This window comes from Botryllus schlosseri, chromosome 13 (assembly GCF_051294905.1).
Source record: "Botryllus schlosseri isolate E-star chromosome 13, Bs_hap1, whole genome shotgun sequence".
Lineage (NCBI taxonomy): Eukaryota > Metazoa > Chordata > Ascidiacea > Stolidobranchia > Styelidae > Botryllus > Botryllus schlosseri.
Genome location: NC_137248.1, coordinates 18,312,502 through 18,322,289, shown reverse-complemented (window position 1 = coordinate 18,322,289; position 9,788 = coordinate 18,312,502). Strand labels below are relative to the sequence as shown.

The following is a 9,788-nucleotide window of genomic DNA, read 5'->3' as shown; positions in this document are numbered from 1 at the left end:
TGTAACACGTAACACCAATAAATTCATCGGCGATTGGACATTTCTATTCTAGGGGTTCTTAACCAGGGTCCGTAGACCCGTTTGGGGTACGAAGCACCACATCAGGTGGTACGAGATGCATTGTGGAATTGGTTCTATATGCTGTGGAATATTATCAATTCACTTAACTGGGAAATGGTCTTCGCGCAACGCGCGAATTTATGTGAAAGAGCTTTCTGATTTTAATATAGGTACCGTCAGAAATTGTGTAGAAAATGAACAGGGGCTGCGAGAAATCTTATTGGAAGCACTAAGGGTACGATCGCTAAAATTAAGACACAATGCTATTACTATGACTCAATAATTATTATATTTAAGTTGTTTTGATATGATCCAATAATAATCAAAGGCAAAATCTAACGCTGATTTAATTTGACTTTGGCAATGATAGTAACAATAGCCTATACTTATCACGACTACACCAAAACCTGGATTAGGCTACACCGCTCAAATGCTCTGATTTCAGATCAATCTTCAGTAGATTTAAAAAAATATTCTACATAAAATTGTGGCACGTCAAAGGTCCACTAGCTGCAATTTCATAACCCGACAGTTTGTCAATTTCATGATGCATCCTCTGGCATGATGTCTATAACTCATTCTTTTAACAAATTATGCCCGGCACAAAAACAATTTTATTCAAATTTGAAAATGTGATTTTTTCCGAGTCAAGCGTGAATAGTACAATGGTAAATTATATTTTCATGATGTTAGTGGAATGCCTGTCTGCAAGCTCCCGTCAAATAACGCCTACTTGGAAATTATACATTGAATATCCCTATTATTGATGCTGCGACCCGCGGCGTCATCGAAAACTCAGGAATTGGCCCGCGAGAACATTTGAGTTTGAGACCTTTTGCCTAGTATATATCTTTGAAGTGGGATCAATTAGCCAAATCCAGGGTCTGAGAATCTATGAAGTTCAATGACGTGTTTGTACTAGGATATTTCTTTCGTGAGTTCTGAAGCACCAAATCCCCTCCTTGAATCCGAAAATTGCCTTTTTTTTTATAGTTGGGCCAACTGTTGCACTGCCTATGTGATGTCGCTGTAAAGTGTAAAGTCAACAATGTATAAATAACTATTGCGAACGTCAATCTCATAATTAACCGCGGATTGTTTGAAAAGTGCGAATATGCGACAATTCTAGATGTGATATAGTTATGCGCATTCATTGCACAATACACATTTGAAAACACATTCATGAAACGTAACCCTGATAAGAAAAGGATGAGGTTTAAACAAGATTCATCGAACAAAATCAAAGTTTTTGCGTGTTGTAGGATCTCTCATGACCGCCACCCCAGTGGAGACTTCTTGGGCTCGTTCCTCCCACACAAGTAGCTCTGGCAGATCCGACAAACTAAATAAATGATGGATTTTTTACAATTAACAAATCAGGTACGCATCCAATTCAATAAATTTTCATACGTGACGCGTCGCTGCTCAGACGCGAACACGCGCTGACAAGGGCGGTTAGGACATAATAATCAGATAAACGATGAAAAGTACTTATGATAATCACTTATGATAATCGATATCATATCTGGTTTCTATATTGCGCCGACAAGAAAAAATGATACCGGCAAGTCAGTAAAGCCGGAGTGTTAAGCATACGGCCTCTGCCAGATGATTTCATCCTGTCCGAGATTCCGCGAAGCAATTCTGAGCAGTTTGGAAAATACGTGTATTATCCAGCACATTTCTTACAAATGTTGAGATTTTTTAAGGAAATACTTCCGTTTAATAATAACTCAAGACAGCAAATGTCGAGCATATTCAATTGTTCATAGGCCACATTATAACTACCCGACTGCGGTGTGGCGGTTTCACTTTAGCTACCATTATGAATACGTCGGTGACACCCAATTTCGAGAAAGTCAAAAAGCGTACACTCCGTTCAGAGTTTTATGCAACAATGGAACGAAATGCAGTTATTCAGAGCGAAAACGCCGATGCGGAACCATTACATGCAAGTTGTGTGGAGATAATATATTAGTTACAGAAAAAATATAATGCAACGATCTGTGGTCGCACTGCCTTGTAACTTAAAAAGGCCCCCGGCCTCCGGAGAAAGGTGAGCCGCTCTATAATAGGTCGGCTGCTCAAGATTTATAGTAATGAATGTCGGCCTGGTATAAATAACCATATATAGTCGAAACACCATGAATATTTAACACAACAACAGACACTTGAACGTAAGAGAGAGTGAGGAGCGGGTGAGAGATATTTCGAATGAGCTGTAATTATCCAGGGATATCTAGAGTTCTAGATATCCCGGTAATTACCAAAGCAAAGAGCTATATATTTTCGAAATCCCTGAGGTGGAGCACATATCACTGCTCCTGGCGGTATCCACAACTATTGTCATGGAAATAGTAGAAAGTTGATTTGAAGTAGGCCTAAGCCATCAAAAAGATTCTCGATTTCGTTGCATGAAGACCTCGGGGCCTGATTGTATTCAAATAAAGCTTCGTAATGCTAGGTATTTTATGATCTCAAGGACTTACATTTTAGGTCGATTTTATCCTTCCAAAACCGTGCACATCCATCGTCGTTGAATATTGTCGGACAATATGCAGATTTACACCTGCTCGAAAGTAGTCGGAATACCTTTACCACTAGCGAATAGAAAGTAATTCGTGAGAGTAAGGAAATGAAATAACTTGCAATCAATCAATATATGCATGAAAGTATGTCGTCAATTGGGATCAGTGCTCCGCAGAGATGATCACGATTCTGAACCGGAGCGGGAACAGGATTTCATCGACGTTAAACGTGGCTGGATAGGATCTGGATTGTGCATTGACTTTGAAAATCGAATATTAGCGGGATTTACCCACTGGAATATGAAAAATAGCGTAGTTTTACAGTGAGGGACTCTGAAATTTGAAAAATTTGAAATTCACAGTCGGATTTTTTCGGACTCCGAACTCCAGTTTTCCAGTCGGATGGATTCGGATCCCGAAATGTAAGAATCCGATCGTCTCTGTTGCTCAGTATATCAACATCATGATCACGCTAATATTTGGCGCCGGACGCCATTTTCAACGCGACCCTGCCAATTTGTCACCTGCACTGGTTTCGGTTGATCGGAATATTTCAATGACTTCTTTACCTTGGAATCAAAAGCGCACAAGTACAACATAAGCGCGTCCACGTCGTCCAAATATCATACGATCGACCGAAAAGATCATCGCTCTATCAAATATGCCTGACCTGACGTGTGGAACAGTATCCCGCAGGCCATCCGACAGTCAACGAGCATGTCCACATTCAAGTCGAAGTACAAGCAATTTCTACTAAATTAATACTAGTCCGCCCTCAAGTTTACCTGACGACGACCTGACCTATCGATATCACCTCCCGTGACATGTCATCCTATTTTTTGTTGCTTGCTTTTTATTATGCTATCTTATTTTACTTTTCATTCAGTGTACATGACTCCTCTTTACATCGCATAGGCCAAGGTTGGTGTCTGATTCCCAAGACTACTCCAAATCGTTTCGACACCTTCCTATCTTTTCATTGTATCGCACTTTTGTGGTGTATTGAACTGATAAAAAGTGCTAGTAAACCGATCTGAACTAGTTGTTAGTGACTGGGTCTTATAGGTCAGTCAGAGGGAATGGAGTCTGTAAAACCAGTGGTGTATCTACTGCAAGAGTGTCGAATTTTGTTTTTGATACGGGCAAAAATATAGAAAACTACGCTTTGACCCGTTCCGAATACTATGTAGGATTTTAAGGAGATATATTGACACACGATTCGTACACGAATGCACGCGCTGGAGCAACGACGACTTCCGAATAAATCGACCCAATATGGAAAGCATCCTGTCGCTCGATATCGCATATGATGGGTATTCAATTGTATATTTTACAGGTGCTATTTTTTTTGTCTGGAGGAAGTCATGACTAAAAAAACAAACAAAAAGAGGACAAACGAACATGTTTTAAATTTAAACATTGGTCACTTTCAAAGATGTTTTTTATAAACTGATTTCTATTTAAATGCAAACCTAAGTATATAACGTCGTATTTTTGTTTTCGAAGATCTATATAGGACTACGAAATAATAATTATACTTCTGCAATGACTAAGGAAATTCATAATAAATAACGAATGAGTGCGAACAAAATATAACGAGCTTGTGATCCTAGAAACTGTAATTATCATAACTTAACTGCTGCTAGCCTTAAGCACCGTTTTTTCATATGAATGAAAAACTCACTCTACTTTCTGAGGTGATAAATCTTGATGACAGGGGTTTCGTATACACGGGGTTGGAAGCTTAACCGTTCACAGCCGAATAGTTGCGAAAATGGAATTTCAAAGAGAAAACATCAATTCACACACTGACAGCAATAGTCTACTTTTAATATAGCATTGATTCTACGGAAATCACGAGAAACAATCAATATATGACTATCAGAGTTGGACCAATTGTAATTTGTAATTGAGCTGAATGTAATTACATACCTTTTTTTCATGTAATTGTAATTGTAATTGAAGCATTTCTATTTTGTGTAATTGTAATTGTAATTTGATGAAAATTTTGCCTAATTACAATTTAAATTACATTGACAATCACAACATAAAATAATTATCCTATTTACATCGGTGTTCCATGCGTGCCTTGTTAACTTGATAATTCACCCATGCTAAACTGTTTCCCATACTTCAGTAGCAACAAAAAACGTAGCTAATTACAATATAGGCTAAACCAGTGGTTCTCAAACTTGGAGGCGTGCCCCCCTTGTTAGGCGTGAAAGCATCTGAAAGGGGGCGCGAAGCTCCGGTAAATTGATAATTTCTACCGCGCTTGGCGCGATTTACATCCATTTCATAGTTATTGCTCCGTGTCTAGTCCGAATTTCATATTGGAGAATTATCTCATCAACAGTCATAACCTTCCATACCATCAAACTATCTGTAAGGATTGCCAACATTCTGGCTTCACTGTGTGATAAGACGATAATGGATGCACGAAATATTTCACTGTGATAAAGGGGGCGTGTCTAAACAAGTTTGAGAACCAGTGGGCTACACTAAATCTTAATATTTCAAAAATGGATAATCAGCAAATAAACTCTTGTGAAACCTGTAATCGACCATTTCCTATACGATGGTCAGAGTTTTTTTTTTAAATCTCTGACCAGTACTGAGACTTGCTGCAGCAACTATTTCAAAAAGAAATTCAAGTTTTCAACCAAGGCTTTATCAAATTTGATCACGCATTTTTAGAGTTGTTATCCCAACCTTAGCCAAATTTACTGAGGCCAGAAGTATTTCCGCACCCTAATGTTCATCAAATGCATTCTAACAGTTTTCGAGCAAGTGAAAATGTAAATGCGAACCAAAATTTTGTAATTCGTAGTTATCAGGAGCTTCTTTCCTTTTGCATTTATTTTAATTTTACACACCTTATCATTATCATCCTTATCGCTGACGACTTACCAATTACATTTCATTTGCCTTACTCAGCTTTGTGTATTCGCTTGATTACATTTCACTGCTGGTCTTGTAGCCTATTCGCTCGAATTTTGGTCGCTTGAAAAGAAATTCTTTTTTTTTAGTTTTCAGTACTCATGAATAGGAATAGTTCGAATACGTACGAGTTTTTTTTTATTTATTTTTTATTAAAGGGTATTATACGTATCATGCATGAAACATGACTAGCTTGAGGTTGTTGCTTGAGATCGTTGCCAACCACGTCGCTACGGTATCCAGAGGGCACCTCTCTACCGATTCTATTACATGATTAACAGTACAAGTAATTGCAATTGTAATTGTAATTCGATATTTTTAGCATTTAGTAATTGTAATTGTAATGTAATTGAAACATGCAAGGAAGTAATTGTTATTGTAATTGCAATTGAACTGAATTAATGTAGTTGATCCAACTATGATGACAGATGTGGTCAAAGTAGTCAAGAAAGCTACTCAAGTAGAAGTAGAAGTAGCGACGAAAAAAATCTACTCAAGTACGAGTAGAAGTACTTCTTCCATGAGCAACCTAAAACTACTTGAAGTAGAAGTAGAACTGACTGACTTTAAAAGTACTCAAGTAAGTAGTTGTGAATGCGATCGTAATTCGTTCACATGGATTGTAAAAAGGTGCAAATTGAGCTATGCTAAAGGTGACGAGCTTGATTCGTATTGATGCATACCAGCAGGTATCCAATTTTCGATAGCATAAGGATAAGTATTCGTCCACATCATGGGATGAAAATGATAGTATTGATATGGAAATGCGATACTAATCCTCTGTTTACTCAAACAGCACGTTTTAGAAGATATCATGGTATTGCGCACTCCCCCATATTATAAGGCCTGTAGTTTAGTCGAAGAGCAATACGGAGATGGTGTGTTGGATACGGTGTAAACACATTGTGCGATTAGTAAACGTTAATAAAAAATATGGTGGACCGTAAAAATGCTATATTGTGTAGCCTTATTTCTGAAAATTGAAGGTATTACTACACTTGCTTTTATACTTCAACATGTAAGTTATCCAGAAAAAAGAATTGATATTAATTATAAATCAAATATATGGTACTGGGAATTGAAAGTGAAATATAAATCTAAAAACGGAACATCTATTAAATGTCTTAAGTCCAGAAAGTTTCGAAGGTTGGTATGCTAAAACAGCTCTAAAACTAAAGAAAAGTCAGAGTCCACTTTTCCAGATTAGGACACGCCATGGACAGCTAGATTACTATATGATAAGTAAATGCTAGATTGCGAAACATCAGTTTCAAACATTATGATAAGCCATATATACTGTGATGAAATATTTGATATGGCGAAGGGTGACAATGCGGTGTGAACGGAACCACGCCAACCCACCACCTAAATTATATTCACCGATACTTTCGTGAAATCATACTGGATACTCTGCATTCACTGCGCGCGAAGCGCAACCAAAATTCTAGGCTTAACTCGACTTTTATGAAAATTAAATGTCGATATTCCGTGAAAACAGTCCCGAAATTTCTCAGGCTATCTTCCTGATTGGAGGATTAAACTACTTCTACTTGACAAACTGAAAATAGCGAAAAGTAAGTAAGTAGATCACAAAATATTATGAAGTAGAAGTAGAAGTAGTGAAATTCAGATCTACTTGAGTAAGTACCAGAAGTAGAGGAAAACTACTTGAGTACTTCGAAAAAGTAGAAGTACTTCGTTACTGACCACCTCTGATGACTATACAAGCAACAGGCGTGCGTGGTGGTAGAACAATCCCTTACTGTGATATTGTTGCTGATGATAATTGGTTCAAATGCTCTACATTATTCGCGTATTCGTAATAAATCAATGCGATCGAACGAAATATATTCCAAATCGACACAGCTTTATCACAATGGACACAAATATAATATCTAGTACATTGAGGACGGGCGGGTGTCGGTTTATCCTGAGCGGAGCAAAGATAATTGACTATGCGGTTGGTCAAACCCGTCATTGAATCCTAAACCAGTAAGATGCATCGACAAATTTATCGTGCAAGTCAAGCACAACTTACGTCTCCGAGTTGAGTGATGCCCATGCCGTGACGAACTGCAGGCGAGACTGAAAGCCATAATCCAAGTCATCATATATGTTGTTTTTGAGATCATTTCAAGCTTTGGCGTACCGATTGCCAAGATTAAGGAGTGTCTATATATACAATGAAATTATTCAGGATGACACTTGTGCCTATAATCTATTGGTTATGAAACCGTAATTGAGAAAATTAGCATTGTGTAATGAACTGAACATATGATTTTCTCACGTATCTTTACGCTGATGTATCGGCAATAACGAAATACAGTAAAATGATAACTATTGATCCTACTACTGCGTAAATCTACAAATGGTGACAAACAGAATCAGATCATGAGTTTTTCATTTTTATTGATTTAATATTTTAAACAGAGGATCATTTCCAGTGACGGCATAGTTACCTGACCTCACTATGCGTGAATGACATTCACGGCAATGATCCTATGTGGCTAGAATACAGCCGTCGGAGCACCTTCAGTAACCGGATAAACTAAACTAATAAGGTTTTGAATCCGAAATACGCAGTTGGTGATATATCTTTATCTGTCCGTGATTTCCTCGATATTATTCAATTTCATTTTTCCTTATCAAGCGCGCCGGCTGATATTCATTTTAGCAGTTGAATGCATAGGCGATATACATTAGACAAATTTTCCGAACATCCCGAACAAGATTGTGCAACTACGGCAATAAATATGGAAAATGATGAAAAATCATACATCCTAAAATTCTGAAACCTTAGCTATGAATTTTCATTTTTCCTAAACATTTCGAGAGCTTCTTGGAAGTAAGAGTGTCAGCCGAAAATATTCGGGTTCATTTCGATATGAATAATAAATATACTATTCTGAAAACTTTAATACAACATAAAATAGTAAAAGGAATCATATATGCTATTTTGCTTTCACAACGGCCATCCAGCATAACGTAGGCTACAAAATAAGTATATAGACTTATATTTATTGTAATGTCACACTGATTAGGTTCCAAATATGCATACGATTTTTTATCTTTAGAGCTCATAGAATATCTTACACTAAATCTGTACCAATAATAAGAGTCTTCTTTCAGAAGTCTCAATTGGATTCAAAACACGTTCAAATTACCGATTTTCCAAAGTCAATATTCTTACCTAAATCTCGAGGTGACCGAGTTACGCGAGTTTTGCAAATGCGAACATATATTCCTCAAGGCGACGTTCTTATTCTGACAGCATTCGTCTCGGTGACTCGGTCATATCCCTTTTTCTTAATATCACAGAAATAGGAAAAATGTCTCTAATTCATCGGCTGATGCAATGAAGTCTCTCGCAACTGAATAATAAAATATTTTATAACATCAGCACCAATGTTCCTTCTCATTTTCACCAGTCTGCACGCACTCGCCAACTCACTGCGCGGTCCTTTGGGCAACGGAGCGTAACGACTAAAAAATAGCATCATGTCGGCTTTCTTGTGCGCGGCACACGCTTTTCAGTGCACGGCGACGTTGAAAGCAGTGCGTCGCCGCGTGCGCGCGAAGCTTAGAGGAAAAATTGATCAGAACCTTGGAATCTCTTTGGAATATAGATGGTCGAGCAATGTTCTCACTCAATCCGATGTCACTGAAGGTGGAATTAATTTTATGTGACCAGCATTTTATAGTTTACGGCGAACTGTCTTCGATCGTTTTTCTTCCGAGAACTTCGTTGATTTAAAAATTTATTGGATTTACAAAAAAAAATGGAACCCGAACAACAGGATGTGAACCTATACGCCCCACAAACCACCGGGAATCTGCGATTGCTCTCTAGCCTATATTGCGAAACCTTTACAGAGCTTGAGAGAGAGGTGATTGAGTTATACGAAAAGCTGCAAGTTCGCCGTTCTACTATAGATAATGTTTTTTCTTCATTTTCGTACTACATCCCCGAAGTCACTCGACTATGTGATAGCTGAGGTACATACTCGCATTATTAGGTCATACCTATAGATAGGGGTGTCAAGTTGACATATAAGTGGTATAATCCACAGCTGCAACATTGTGGGTTTGAGTCCGATCAAGGTCGACTCCAGAATTACTATCTAAGTGTTGGAGGTTTATCTAGGCGGTTGCCCGACATATGAGCATGCGACACAATGCAAAACGACAGTTGAGCATGCGACACTACAGCATGAGGACACATTAGCATGGTAACACATGAGCATAGGGACACATGAGCAT

General features: G+C 38.0%; 1 long non-coding RNA gene across 1 annotated transcript; it reads right to left on the bottom strand.

The window, feature by feature from the left end:
- Positions 1-1,123: 1,123 nt before the first annotated feature.
- Positions 1,124-8,025, bottom strand: LOC145454532 (uncharacterized). Its single transcript, XR_013920156.1, has 3 exons — positions 7,567-8,025; positions 2,550-2,660; positions 1,124-1,402 (listed from the first exon to the last, which is right to left on the bottom strand). It is a non-coding gene; the product is annotated as an uncharacterized LOC145454532 (long non-coding RNA).
- Between the last annotated feature and the right edge of the window lie 1,763 nt (positions 8,026-9,788).